The sequence below is a fragment of the Globicephala melas genome, chromosome 3 (genome assembly GCF_963455315.2).
Source record: "Globicephala melas chromosome 3, mGloMel1.2, whole genome shotgun sequence".
Taxonomy (NCBI): Eukaryota; Metazoa; Chordata; class Mammalia; order Artiodactyla; family Delphinidae; genus Globicephala; species Globicephala melas.
This window is the reverse complement of record NC_083316.1, coordinates 132,378,134-132,392,552: the sequence shown is the minus strand read 5'-3', so window position 1 is coordinate 132,392,552 and position 14,419 is coordinate 132,378,134. Positions and strand designations below refer to the sequence as shown.

The 14,419-nt window shown below is 40.8% G+C and overlaps 2 protein-coding genes across 2 annotated transcripts in view; one reads left to right on the top strand and one right to left on the bottom strand.

Moving 5' to 3' along the window:
* The window catches only part of ITK (IL2 inducible T cell kinase), a 71,053-nt gene that overhangs the window by 54,263 nt on the left and 2,371 nt on the right, over nt 1-14,419 (bottom strand). The window lies entirely within an intron of this gene.
* Nucleotides 6,230-14,419, top strand: part of MED7 (mediator complex subunit 7) — a 45,643-nt gene continuing 37,453 nt past the window's right edge. Inside the window, exon 1 of the mRNA XM_060296540.2 lies at nt 6,230-6,250. The gene's annotated coding sequence lies outside the window, so the exon portion shown is untranslated. The remainder of the gene's footprint in view (nt 6,251-14,419) is intronic.

Here is a 14,419-nt window from a genome sequence, read left to right as displayed (position 1 = left end):
TGGCTTCAAGATTTCCAGGGAAGATTTCTCTAAACTCAGATGATCTTCTTTGACTTCTTAATATTCATTGAGTTCCAACATGGATTTTAAGGGACTGTCAGGTGAGCCTTCGGTGGAAATGAATTTCACATTCTATCATCAAAGTTCACTCTCAGCCCCAGAGGAGTGATCAGGTTCCTCCCTCACAATGCGTCCTGCTTGGTCAGTCTCTCTGACACCCTAAGGCCAGTTCTCCTCAGATCTCCAAAGACCTGCTACGTGGTAAATTGCAGGGTCAGCTGTGCCTTCCCGAGCTGGGCAGGGGGGGACAGTCGGTCAGTGAGCTAAACACAGCTTTGTCTCTGGGAGATGGTGACTGCCTGTAATCATCCCAAACAACTGCGCTATTTCTGAAAAATGCCAGCGTAAAACCTTCCAAGGAAGCCACATGAAAGCCACCAGAGAAAGAGAGACACCAAGTAAAGCAGGTCCTCATTCTTCCTCGTTATTCCATCTGCACCCCTTGAGGTGAAGATCACAGAACTTCACTTGGCCTTGTCTCTTTTCTTGGCCACATTCAAAGCTGTCCTCATATGGCAAAGCTTCACCCCGGACATTTGATATATGTCAAACACAATCTAAAAAGATGCTGATGCCCACATATTTGTACAAGGAAAGCTTGTGCAAGTGGCTTTTATATCGCCTTTTTTTTATGTTAATGTATCCTATGAAATAGAATTTTGGATTGTGACTTTTAAAGAAGGCAGGAAAAAACAAAAAGACCATAACATTTGGGAGCATTTCCTATACTTCAGGCACTCAACAGGCCATCTCATTTAATTACAGTCCTACAGAGTATTATTCCCCCCATTTTGTGAGGACATTGAGGTTCAGAGGGACCAAGTCTCTTTATAAGTGAGCATACAAGCTCAACTCTGTGACTCCAGAGCCTGAGTGATTAATGACTGCTTCATGGCTTTGCACCTGCCCTGACTTAAGGTAGGAGGCTTTCATTCCCCAAACCCAACGCTGAATAATCAATTGCATGACCAATTTCTGTAAGCCGTGACCCAGTGGAGATTTGTTTCTGCCTCATTTGGTTGTGAAATGCTTATGTTGGATTTCAAAGTGGTAGCCCAGAGCTCCCTCTTCGCTCCTATAACATTGGTGCCTTGGCTGCTCAGCTAGTCCAGCAGATACATCAGTAAGAAGCTGTGTGTCGGTTACCCATGAAAGAGGACATCTCCACCCTTCTGAAAAACAGTAGAACTTCAGCCTTCTCCTCCAGTGAGGCTGAGTGAGAGAGAAATGGAACTTTCATATCAGGCAAACCCATGTCTGTCTGACCAGCTGTGCAACCTCAGGCAAATGTCTCAACTTCTCTGTTGCCTTGCTTTTTTTTTTTAAGTGGAAATAATAACTGTCCCTGAATCAGTGGGTTAACTTAGAGGATTTAAAAGATCTACATAAACCTACTAGCAAAAGAAAATCATTCAAATGATTAAACCACCCACCCAAGTGTTACTTCCTTTCCTTTCCTTCTCCAAATGCTGCCCAAAGATCAAGACCTCACTCTCTTGTCTTTATGTGTCCACATTTTCTTTGGGGTTTTCTTTCAGGTAAATATGTAACTGAGAACCACCATTTGGGAGGACAACATTAATATTTAACTGGTGATCCTGGTGATTTTGACATTCCGGAGTTATTTGTTTACTTTGCCAATTATTTGTAAAACCAGGGCAAAACCTTGAAAGGGGCCTGTTGCCTGGTCTTCCCATCTGCGTCACATTTGCTCTCATTTTAGCAAACGTGGGGACTTTAGCTCTCTGCTTCCCTTCCCCCTCGCCCGTCAAAACTTCGCCCAAATAGTCATTCACCTAAGATTTAACTTCCTGAGAGCTTAAGGCTTGATTTGTTTCACAGGAGTTTGGATTAGGACAGGTATTAGAGACTTAAACCTAGAGGGAGATTTGATAATCAAATTTCAAGCATCAACTGGGAGAGTGTTTTTCAAAGGGAAGCAGTATTTTTCAAAGGGGAGCGATGCATTTAAGACTTTCTCGGGGACTTCCCTAGTGGCGCAGTGGTTAAGAATCCGCCTGCCAATGCAGGGAACACGTGTCCGAGCCCTGGTCTGGTAAGATCCCACATGCCGCGGAGCAACTAAGCCTGTGCGTCACAACTACTGAGCCCGCACTCTAGAGCCCAAGAGCCACAACTACTGAAGCCCGCGTGCCTAGAGCCCGTGCTCCACAACAAGTGAAGCCACCGCAATGAGAAGCCCGCGCACCGCAACTAGAGAAAGCCGCGCACAGCAACAAAGACCCAACACAGCCAAAAATAATAAAATAATAAAAAAAGGCTTTCTCGGATCACACTGTAAAAGGAGCCATATGCTGCTTTTATCAGTTTCTTTAAGATTAGGAAATACTTTTGATGATTTTAACCAGGCATTTTGAATATTTTGTTCATTGCTTCTTCTGGCGTGTGGTACAGCCAGCCATTGTACCAATCTGAAACGGCAGAATGATGAAATCGAAATGAAAACTGATGTCATGTGAGGTGAAACTTCAGTGACTGACTTGGGGGCTGCTTTCGCCCACCCCTACCAGAATTCCGACTATCAGTTCTAAGACTGGTTTTAGGAGCTTTCCTGGATTCTAGTCCCATCCCCTCTGCAAAACATGCTGGAGGTAACCCATGAGTTCCCTCCCAGTCTCCCAATGCAGCTTTCTGTCTTTTATGGCAAAGGGAAGCCTCATGCTGAAGGGGAGACAAGCAGAAATTCGGAACTTGGAAAAGTCATGGTTGGAATCCCTATGAGAACAAGTATTATTGGGCAAGTTGTCTCAGTTCTCTGGGCTTAGTTCTCTTAGGTCTTCTGAATCATTTAGTTCTTGGGGAGTAGGGATGCTGCTGACAGCTGCAACTCAGGGTTATAATGACCTGAGCTACTTGGTACCTAATAAAGATGTGATCTCAATGGAAAAAGCAGCGTCTTCTAGAACACCAGTGTAATTTGTAATTAGCTGTTGCTGGTTCTTCCCTCTCCCAGTCCATGTTCACCTGGACCTACCCCCACTAAACTTTCAAGTTCTGGGAAGATCTGGAGCTAAGGTAGCAGGTTTCGAGGCACCTAGACTGACTTAAAGCCAGGAAACTATGATCCATCCCACACCTGCCTCCTTTTCTTTCCACAAGACCTTTTCGTCATGGCCGAACCAGAGTAAACTGGCTTTCCCCACCTCAGCTTTTCACACCTTGGTTTACGATGAGGCTGGTTGTGCTGTGGGGAAAACACTCAAGCTTCCCTTAAAGTCCACCATCTCATTAGTAGTAGCACCCTGACTACCTGAAAATAAAAGGATTTTACTCACCCTCTCCCCACCTCCCCACAAAAACAAACAAACAAACAAAAAAAAAACAAGAAGAAAGAAAGAAAGAAAAGAAAAGAAACAGGACTATACTCTCATACAGTTTCCAGACTCAATTTGGGATCCTCTATTAAAATTATGAATGTGTTTTCTCACAAGAAGCTATTAAGAGCAGATACCCCTGGGAGTAGTTCTGGGGTTTGGGAGTAGGAAGTAGAGAGACTTTCTTTTCACCTCATATCCTTCTATACTGTTTCACTATTTTACCATGAACGTGTATTTCTTTTATTGTACTTAGAAGCAGTTAACTAAAATAAATAAATACATTTCCCTTATAGGATTTATCCTATGGAAACATTTGTTTAAAATATAAAGAAGTAGGAAAATCCTTGTGGCATTATTTATTACACTGAAAAGTCTAGAGAAACCTAAATACCCACCAATAGACAAACGGTCAGATTAGTTATGGTTCATCTGTCTTGTGACCACTCTGTAGCCGTCAACAAAGAGTAAAGCTGGTCTATACGGAGGGGAAAAAATATATATATATATAAAATGTAAAAAGTAGGTTTAGAGGGCTTCCCGGGTGGCGCAGTGGTTGAGAGTCCGCCTGCCGATGTGGGGGACGCGGGTTCGTGCCCCGGTTCGGGAGGATCCCACATGCCGCAGAGCGGCTGGGCCCGTGAGCCATGGCCGCTGAGCCTGCGTGTCCGGAGCCTGTGCTCCGCAGTGGGAGAGGCCACAACAGTGAGAGGCCCGCTTACCACAAAAAAAAAAAAAAAAAAAAAAAAAAAAAAGTAGGTTTAGAACAATAGGTGGAGCATCATCTCATTTTTGGGAAAAGACATAAAATATATATTAATATGTTCAATAATCAAAGAAATACTACAAGAAGTAACACTGCTATACTGGTTCTCCCTTGTGGATGACACTATGGAAGACTTTTGCAAGGTAAGTTATATATTATTATAATATCTGAAGTTTTTGCTGTGAGCATGTAAATTTACTAAGCAGAAAAATAAAAATACTATTTTAAAGCAGTCACCCATTTTAAAAACACCACACTGTAATACGGGTTTGGCAGATGACTATGGGAGAAGGCCAGGTGGTACACATCAAATGCTGGGTGTGCAAAATGACGCAGCTCTTTGCTTTTATAACCTCATGACCCCTTTAGCAGTCAGTGGCAGCCAGGCAGCACCTGCCGCCTGCTCTTCTGTATCCATGGAGGTTCAAGTTCATGACATTTCCTCTCCTGCTCTCCTTGAGTGCTAGTCATTTTCTTTATAGATTAATAAACAGCTCTGTGTGCTTTTATGTGGTGTATTTGTCTTAGAGGTGAAGCAACAATTCAGGAATAATTCCAGCCTAATTCTTCTTAGCAATGATACTAGTGATCTTAGCCTTAAAAAAGCATTGTTCGTTTAAATTTGCTTACAAAAGTGGGTAGAGAGAAAAGGACTTAATGTGGAAATTAAGAGCAAGAACTAAGTGGTACAGAATAGACCCTGAAGGTGTCCTGCACATTTTCTCTCTCAGCATCTCTGGTCTTTGAATGCTCTTTCAAAGCCCTCCTTCTTTCCAATATAGGGCATATTAGATTTCGAATGAGTTTGAAAGAATGCATGTTTGAATCCACCTTTCGAGCACTGGTGATTCAGTAGCCAAAGTATATAAATGGATAACAACTTCATTAGATTTCAGGAAATAACTCCTTGCACAGAGATGATGTTCAATTGATTATTTGTTACTTGGTTGATTGAGGGAACAGCAGGTAGGACCAAGTGTGCAGCAAAAAGTAGTATTTGTGGACTCCGTGACAAAACTCTTAATAGAAATGATTTGAAAAAGACATCTAGAATGATTGGCAAGTGGATAACAATTTCTTGACAACGTAGAGGTAAGATAAAACTAGCCTGCCCAAAGGTTTTAGCTAATAGATAAAGAGCTCCTACAAATTATTAAGATAGATACTAACAACATTATAGAAAGATGGGCAAAAGGGATCGAAACTGCTCTTAAACATATGAAAAGATGCTCACTGACTATAAAATAGACGTGTAAATAAATTTTACTGATATACCATTTTTTTAAGTCTATCAGACTTGCAAAGATCAAAACATATGATAATACTGTTGGTGAGGTTTTGAGAAAACAAGAATTTTACACGTGGCCCTGGAGAATGTTGATTGGTACAACTTCCGTGGAGAATAATTAGGTCATGTTCAGCAAAATAACAGATGCAGATATCCTTTGACACAGCAATCCCACTTCTAGAAATGTTTTCTATAGACCACAGCTTCCCAGCCTTGGCACTATTAACATTTTGGGCTGAATAATTCTTTGTTGTGAGTTTGTCCTGTGCATTGTAGGATATTTAACATCCTGGCTCTACCCACCAAAGCCAATAGCACCCCCTTCCCCAGTTATGACAACCAAAAATTTCCAGACATTGCCAATGGTGGGCAATATTGCCCCTGGTTAAGACATATTCATACATATAGAAAGTGAGATACCTATAAGGTTATTCATTCCTCATTGTTTGTAGTGACAAGAAAATTGAAAACAGACTAAATGTCCATCAAGATAGTTTTTTTATCCATACAACAACACGTTATGCAACATCCCCCCCAAAAATAAAGAATAAAGAAGCCCCTCGCATATCAGTATGTATTGACCTTCAAGAAGTATTGCTAATCAACCAAAAGAAAAGTTAGGAAGTGTATGTGGCATATGCTACCATTGTATAAAAAGGAGGGAAAGAAGAAAGTTTATTTGTATTTATATATATATATGCATAAAGAATCATTGGAAGAGCTGATAAGTTGATTATGTTGGTTGCTTTACAGGCTAGGAAGCAGTGTGGGATCAAATTACAAGGAATCCCTAATCCTAAGGTAAGTTGTTGCTTTTGTACTTACAGCTGCTATTGTGACCTTGGGCAAATTGCTTAACTTCCCTGTGTTTCGATTGCTTCCTCTGTAAAACAGAATTTGACTTTTATCTTCTTCAAAGAATTGTGAGGATAAATGAGAAAAATCCATAGGAACGTGTTCAGTCCTGTCCTTGTGGTTATTGTTGCAGGCTGCTCTTGTTAATGCTGTTGTTGTGTTGTCATTCAGGTAGGCCTGCTGAGCTAACAGGAGCATTCCTACTGGTCCCCACTCAGGACTTCATTAGACAGTGTTGGAAACTCACCAATGAGTCCTTGCCCCAACTCTCCCTTCTCAGTCACCATGGCTTCTATTATAAGACTTCTCAGACCCAAACAAGCCTAGATCTGAAAATATCCATTGTAGAACACTTAATTCCAACTTTAATATTTGTCCCAGATGTCTGACCTAAGAAAAGATACTTAGCCTTTCCAAGCCTCTGTTTTTCTCATCAATACAATGGGGATAACAATAGGACCTACTGCATGTGGTTATTGTGAATATTTTTGATCCGATACATGTAAAGCTCTTAATCTGGTGCCCTGAAACGCAGCAAGGACTCATTAGGTATTGGCTCATATTATTCTAAATTTTATATTGGTTACATTTGAAATGACTGCCTTCTTTTTAGGGTGCATTCTTGGGTTCATGCGTGGATTTTGATAACATGGTTTTTTTTATCAGCCATACAGTTATTAACCTTCTCTTAGCTGTATTACTTCCTGGAAAGATTTCCATATTTAACTAATCTCCATGTCTATTTGTGAATTCCTGATATCATTGGCAGTGAGATACAATCACATAGTTTCCACTTCTTTTGAGCTGGTGGGGTCTTTAGAGATCATTCAATCTAAATTTTTATGTTAGAGATGAGGCTTCAAGGTGAAATGACTTTCTAAACTAGCTGTTACCTTTTCATTTCTACTATTCAATTTACAGCCTGGGGAGACCGAGGTCATAGAATTGGAAGCACTTTGGTGATTATTGCAGACCAAGGGTAAGGCCAAGAGTGTAGGGTTCTGGGCAGCCTCCTTGTTCTCTCTTCAACTAGAACACTTCTTCTGCTGCTTCACATATGGGAATGAGAATGACACGTGTAATTTTATACTAAAAGGGGGCTCCAGGCTTTAAAAAGTTGGAAAACTTTGATCTAGTCCAATCCCTTGATAGTATGGACAAGATAACCAAATCCCAGATAGAAGAAGGACTTGACCAAGGTCACTCAGATTAATCAGTACCAGGTCCCCATTCTGTTAAGCTGCTGTGCTGTTGCTTTCTCACCTTATCTCGCTTTTCTAGAATTACAGAATTACAGTCTGCTTGAGACTTTCAGTCCCTGAGACCCTGTCTAAAGTTAGAGCTAACCTCTACAGAGCAGTTAAAAGTGGCTTATGTCATACCTTTCTGTATTTCATTTGCTTCTTGATAAAGAGGCTTGATGATCTAACCCAAAGAGCTCATTCACGTGAACATTTCAGACCCCCTAAGGTGATCATCTAGGGAGACGAATATTTTGCAGAGTAGGAGGCTTTTTGGCACCCCTTCAATCCTACTATGTAGGGTGGGTTCATCTACATATACATAAGACTGATTTTAAATCAAATTATCTTGCCCATGTATAAAATATTATATTTTTGCCCTTTCTCTCACTATAACATTTAAAACCTATCAAAATAGTATTAGATATTTGAAGATCACCACCACAACAGCATTCTTGTGTTTTCTTATTAGTTTCTTCTTAGAAACATAATCTTCTCCAATGATTCTGGCAACTATTGGTGGCCCCATGCATTGCTTCAATCTCTTTGGAAGATTATATAGCAACAAACGGTAGAGATCAGAAAATGCTATCCCGTGACACAGTTATTCCACATAACTCTATCCTAAAGAGCCGATTTTAAAAAGCAGAAAGTTCTATATTAGGTATACTGTTACTTTTCAGCATTTTCACTACACCTGAAAACAACCTGAATGTCAAACAATAGATGATAGATAAGTTCGTCGATGTGTTCAGTACAGAAAATAGATAAGTATATCTCTGACATGAACCACTCGATTATTTAAAAAATCATATATTTGAGAAAATGATTACTTTGGAGTCCATGAATGGAAATGTATCTACAAAAGAATAATGGAAAAAGAATAAATGGAAAAGTATAAAATTGTCATGCATTATGATTATAACTACACGAAATTTATGTCTGCATGAGAGTAAAGATTATTCTCACAGAGGCAGTAAATTGATGTTTTTAGACAAAAGGGTTTTGGAGAACAATTGAGTGTAATTGTTTCATTAATTTTTTTAACAGTATGGAGGTGTGAGGGTTCGCTGCTCTGTCTCTGGAGATTAATTGTGGATTTAACTGGATTCTAACTTGTTTTCAGCCTTTGCTGTTAAAGGCCACCCGAGCTCAGTGTGAGTCTGAGGTCCTCAGTGTTGGTACACCAGGTGCTTTTCCACCAAAACGTGGAGTGGGATGAGTCTAGACCAAGTATCCCTGGAAGAGGGATGCTGTAAGATATAAGAAAGGGGCTCTTGAACTCTGTGTGTTCAATTGTCTGTCCCTAACACAGGTCAAGTCTTTTTCTACCTTGAGGCTTCGTATTGGCAGTTCCTTTTGCCTGGAATGCTCCCCTCCATTTCTTAACTTGACTGTCTTTCTCATCCTTCAAGTTTTACCCTGGATAGAAATTTCTTCTCTGACCACTCTTCCCACTCAGCCCCAGCAACTGCTTAGTTTTTCCATAGAACCTACAGCAGTCTGTTTCTGCTCTATATATTTATATACTTGCTTGTTGTCTGTTTCCCCCACTAGTGTGTAAGCATGAGGTCAGACACCTTGTCTCTATTACTTACCACTGTATTCCTAGTCTCTAACATAACACCCTGCACATAGTAGGTGCTCAGGAAATTTTGCTGAACAAATGAGTAAATCTATGTATATCAGAATAGAAACAGTTCCCTGATACAGTGTTAGGTTAATAATAATAATAGTAATAAAGCTTTGGCACAAATATATGTCATTTTAGAGAGAAAAGTCTTGTATTTGAATTTTTATAATATGCAGGTATAATTCTGTGACTTTTAAATATCAAAAAAGGGAAAATATAATGAGAAGTCTACTTATAAATAACTCTAGGTTAGTGGGAATTATATGGCAACATAAGAGTTTGGATCAGGTTCTTATTCCATTAAAATACTGACAACTTTCACTAAATTTCAAGGAACTGGATTTTCTGTGTATAGGAGACCATGTCAGACCTTCCATTCCCTCCTCTGGATAACTTTAAGTGAGGATCCTGGGTCTTGTGAAGGCAAACCCAGACGAACCTCTCAATGAAAATTAGGTCCTGGAAGATATACTATCTTCTGTAGGCCTAAAAACTCATTGATGAGTGGAAGAATTTACTACTAGTTAGTTAGGGAAATGGGGGGATGAGGACTACTATTTGGGCCTTGAAAATATGAGAAGAGCTTTAAACTCGTTTTCCATAGGGTCCATTTCTGAGTTTGAGATAAAGATATCATATATTACATGAACCTCATGGTTTAAGAAACTGAGCTCGTGTGCTTTCCAGTGAAACCTTTCTTCCAGACTGAGTCAGGAACAAAGCCCTTACATTTATGGTCTTACCCTGTGGCCTATTTTTACTGCAGAAACTGATTAATGGATGTACTAGACCCTGAGCAGTAGGAATTGAATCTAATTTTAACTTGGGAGTATTTGCCTCTAAAACAAGAATTCTCTATCCAATGGCTACCTCCATAAAACATCAACATCGCATCAGACGAGCAAAAATCAATTCACAAAGAAATGCCATTAATGCAGACATCAAAACTGCACATTCTTGGCTTTGAGTGGCCTGAACTGTAAAGTACTTTGCTTTGGATTCTTACTTTTCTTTGCCTGGTTAGGCAAGGCCCACATTTTTAGCTCCCAGATACTCTTCTGAATTCAATTTGAGTTATGTGACCTTCATTCATTCCCTGGATATTTACTGACCACCTACTACGTGCCCAGCACCGTACTAGAGGTTACAGGGATGAGCGAGGCAGTCAGTCACTCATGGAAGTGACCTTCCAGTGGACGTAAGACAGAAAATGAACAGGGAAGCACATCAATAAACCCAATAAATAAGTGCAGATATTGATTACTGAAGTGTCTATGGACTTTAAAAGAAAAGAAAAAGAAACAGGATTCTGGGAAAATACTTGAAGAGATGGGAAACAATAAAGAACCAACCCTACAAAAATCTGGGTTGTTGCAGACAGTGGGAACAGCTGATGCAAAGACCCTGCCCTTGCAGGACCTAAAAGTGAGCGGCCCCTTAAGTGTATCTCACCCTAGTCCTGCTCCTGTACAGAGGCCCTAGCGGGGGGCATGGCCTGGAGTGTTCAAGGTTCAGAAAGAAGTCAGATATGATGGATGAAGGGATCAGAATAAATGAATCTGAAAGGCAGGTAGGGACCATGGGTGAAGGGTCTTGTAGGCCATAGTTGAGGATTAATTTAAATACTCTAAACGGTCACGGAGGCCTTTACAGTAGGGCATAATATCTGATTTCTCATTTTAAAAGTCTATTCTAGGTGTTGCATGGATAGTAGATTGTAGGAAGCCTTGAGTGTCAGTGGGAGCTGAGCTGGAAGGCAACTCAGTCACGTAGGAATGAAGTGGAGAGAGATCACGAGTGGTGAAAGTCTCAAGCAAAAATGCTCGGGTAGCTCTGAGAATGTTATCTACCAAGGGTTTAGCTGTAAAAGGGAAGGAAGGAAGGGTAAGACAGGGTGGAGGGTAAAAGAGAACAGAGTTGCTTGGTTCTTTTAAAAAGAGTTGGGAGGGGGGACGGACTGGTCTACCTGCTGGTTTCTACGTGTGTCTCTGACCTAAATCTTAAGACTCCAACCTCCTGAATTCTCATGGCTAGCCATGATCTGCTGCCTCCAGGGAGTCCTAATTACTTACTCCTGCACCCAGGAATCTCCTGTTTGAAGTCCTTTATCACTTGCTTTGTTCTGAACTCTTTTGGTGTTGAGCCTTGTTCTGTTAGGGGTCCCTGTGTGTAACTCTAACCTCTCCAACTGTATCTACACATTCCTCCTTCCCTTCTTTTCTTTCTTTTGCAAATAATGAGTGAATAATATGTACCAGGCACTGTGGTAGACCCTGATGATGCCATCTTTAGCAAATTGGGCACCAACTCTTGTAAAGCTTACAGTCTAATGGAGGGGAATGACATCAGTACAATAATCACATTTATAGCTAGGTAATTACAATTTGGCATGCACTTTGAAGAAGCGTATGTGCCACTGTATCAGAGCGTAACAAGAGGAGATGACCTAGGCTAGGGAAATGAAGGAAGTCTTCCCCAAGCAAGTGACCTTCAAAATGGGGGGTCTTAAAGTTAAAGAAAATCTTATGTGTTTGGAGCTCAGTGAGATGGGAGGAAAAGGAGCATGAACTGAAATGGAGGAGACCATGGGATAGATTTTGGCGTCCACTCTCAGGGTAAAGGGAGAACCACTGAAGGGACATGCCAGCTTCTGATGAGGGTCATCAGGACATGATCATAGTCACCATGTGAAAAGCTCACACTGGCTACTGTGTGGGGAATGGAGTGGTGGGGGGGCGGCGGAGTGGGTGCAGGGAGACCAATTACGAAGTGGTAGCAATCCCAGGTGAGAGATGCTCGCAGCTTCCACGAGGAAGGTGACTCTAGGAAATGGAGAGAAATGGACAGATCCTAGAGGAACTTTCAGTGCCAAAATTTGGACACATGGTGGAGGCTCCCAGAAGTGAATGGAGACAAAGATTTGTCCTGGAGTATATGTGGAAATGATAGGACTCATAACACATTTCATTGCAGAAGACATATGTGGCATGGTTGCTGATTTTCAGGACTGCCCTTTATATGGAGGGCTCTAGAGCCAGAAGGCATTACGTACTTTGTAATAACCCAGTGGAATCGCCAATTGCCTATGAGCAGCAACAGTTAATAGTAATAAGAACTGTTTGACAGGGAGGCTGTGTTGGCTCTGGAGACACAAGGGAGTTATTTAAATTCTCTTTGCCTCAGTTACATGCTCTGTCAATTGAGGTAATGATAGTTCCTAACTTACAGGGTAGGTGTAAGGATTAGATGAAATAATTCATTTAGCACAGTGACTGACACATAGTAAGTACTCGGTAAATATTAGTTACTATAATTATTAGAATAATGGTGACGTTCATTTCATTAAAAAAAATAAAGAAGGAATGTTTGATCATTTTAAAACATGTAAATAGCTTTATAGAGGGTCACACAGCCTTCAGCAACCTTTGCAAAGCCACACAGCTCTTAAGTGGTAGAGCTGCTCTTTGACCCAAATCTGTTGACACCAGAAGCTGTGATTTTGACCACTATGCAATAATGTTGTCAAAAGCAAGGAAAGGGGATCCTCTTCCCACCTGCCATCTTTAATTTAGGAAGCATGCATATTATAAGAGATGTTTCTGCTGCTAGATCAGACTTTGGCTAAAGGGAAGTGTCCATGAGGCGTGGTGGCCCTATCCAGAAAATGACTAGAATGGTGATCTTGACTGTTTCTCCTGTCCTGTGTAAGTGGTAATGGCTCCCATGCTATGGTGACCATGGAAAACTTGTTTCCTAAGGTGCAAAGAGTCATTAAAATAGGGAAACCTTTCCATTTCTCCTTAGGGCCTTTCAGAAGATCAAGATGGTCCTATTAGTACCAAGCTTATAGCATACTTTTCTCATGAAATACTCAGCATTGAGTAGTGTTGGGGTCCTTACTTTACAAATAGGAAACAGAGGCTTAAAGAGGTTAAATGTCTTGCCTGAGATCCCACAACTAGAAAGTGATAGAAGCAGCATTTGAATCCAGCTGTAGCAGACTATTCTGGCCTCACCATTCTGTGACACTTGTCTCCCCTCTGTGCTATGCTGCCCCTCCCATCTCATGCTTACTCAAAGTGCCTGAGGCCCCAGCCCCCCCACTTCTCTCTTTTACCCCTAAAAAGGATCTGATGTCAGTCCTGTACAACTAAGCACGTTGTTCAGGAAGTGACTACCTCTTCAGAGTTTATTTTTATTTAAGCCTGCCCCTGCCAGTGGTGTGCTTATGTTGGCCCACGTAAGAGCTGATTGCTACATTTTCAGGAGTTCTTTGAGCCAGTAGACTTTACATTGATAGTTTGACATTGGTCATGATGGGAGTATTTACTCTACAGAAATTGGCAAACACCACAAACAAAGGCTCTCCCATATTCTCTACTGCCATTACCACTACAATGATTGTTAGACATTTACCAGCATACCACTGGGCCCTCATCTCTCCTTGTCCTTTGTTAAAGAATGTCTGGCAACAGGGATCACTTTGCTGAGAAATTGGCAGGCACAGGGAGTGTCTGAAATCACGCCTGGTGGCCAGTCACCACCTGACAGCTCCATGCTTCTCTCTGGCCCACTGCTCCAGCATGACAAAGCAGCTTCCCGGCCCCAAGGAAAACACTTGCACATCTCAATACTTTGAACAGGCATCTGACATCAGATCTAAATCCATGTTAAAATAAAAGGCTCAGTCAGTATGAATTATAATGACAATGGGCATGGAAATTTGAAATTAGAAAAAAGCAGACTTATTTTGCAGAACTACAGTATTTGTTCCTGAATATGTAAAGGATTATTTTTATATGATATCATAAATCCACAGAATTTTAGAGTTGCAATGAACATAATTTTACAAATGAGAAAAGACAAAAAGAAGCTGAGACCCTGAGAGGGGAAATGTTGGCCCAACATCACGCATCTCATGATGCATGTATGTCTCTACCCACACAGTTATATTTAGTCACAGAATAGAGGGAATCCAGAACCCTGATGTTAGCCACACTTTGAAGAATCCTTGAACGTTTCCCTTCATTTGAAAATGATTATGTTATGCCACCCTGCCAGCTCCTTCACAGATATAATGATGATACAAATAATAGCTAATTTTTACTAGGTGCTTACTAGGTGACAGGACTTATGTTAAGTGCTTTATATATTAAGTTGAACTACGTATATGAAATTGCCAACATTTGATCTTTTTTTAGTCTATCAAATGGTAATTTCTAATAGGTCAATCTAAATATA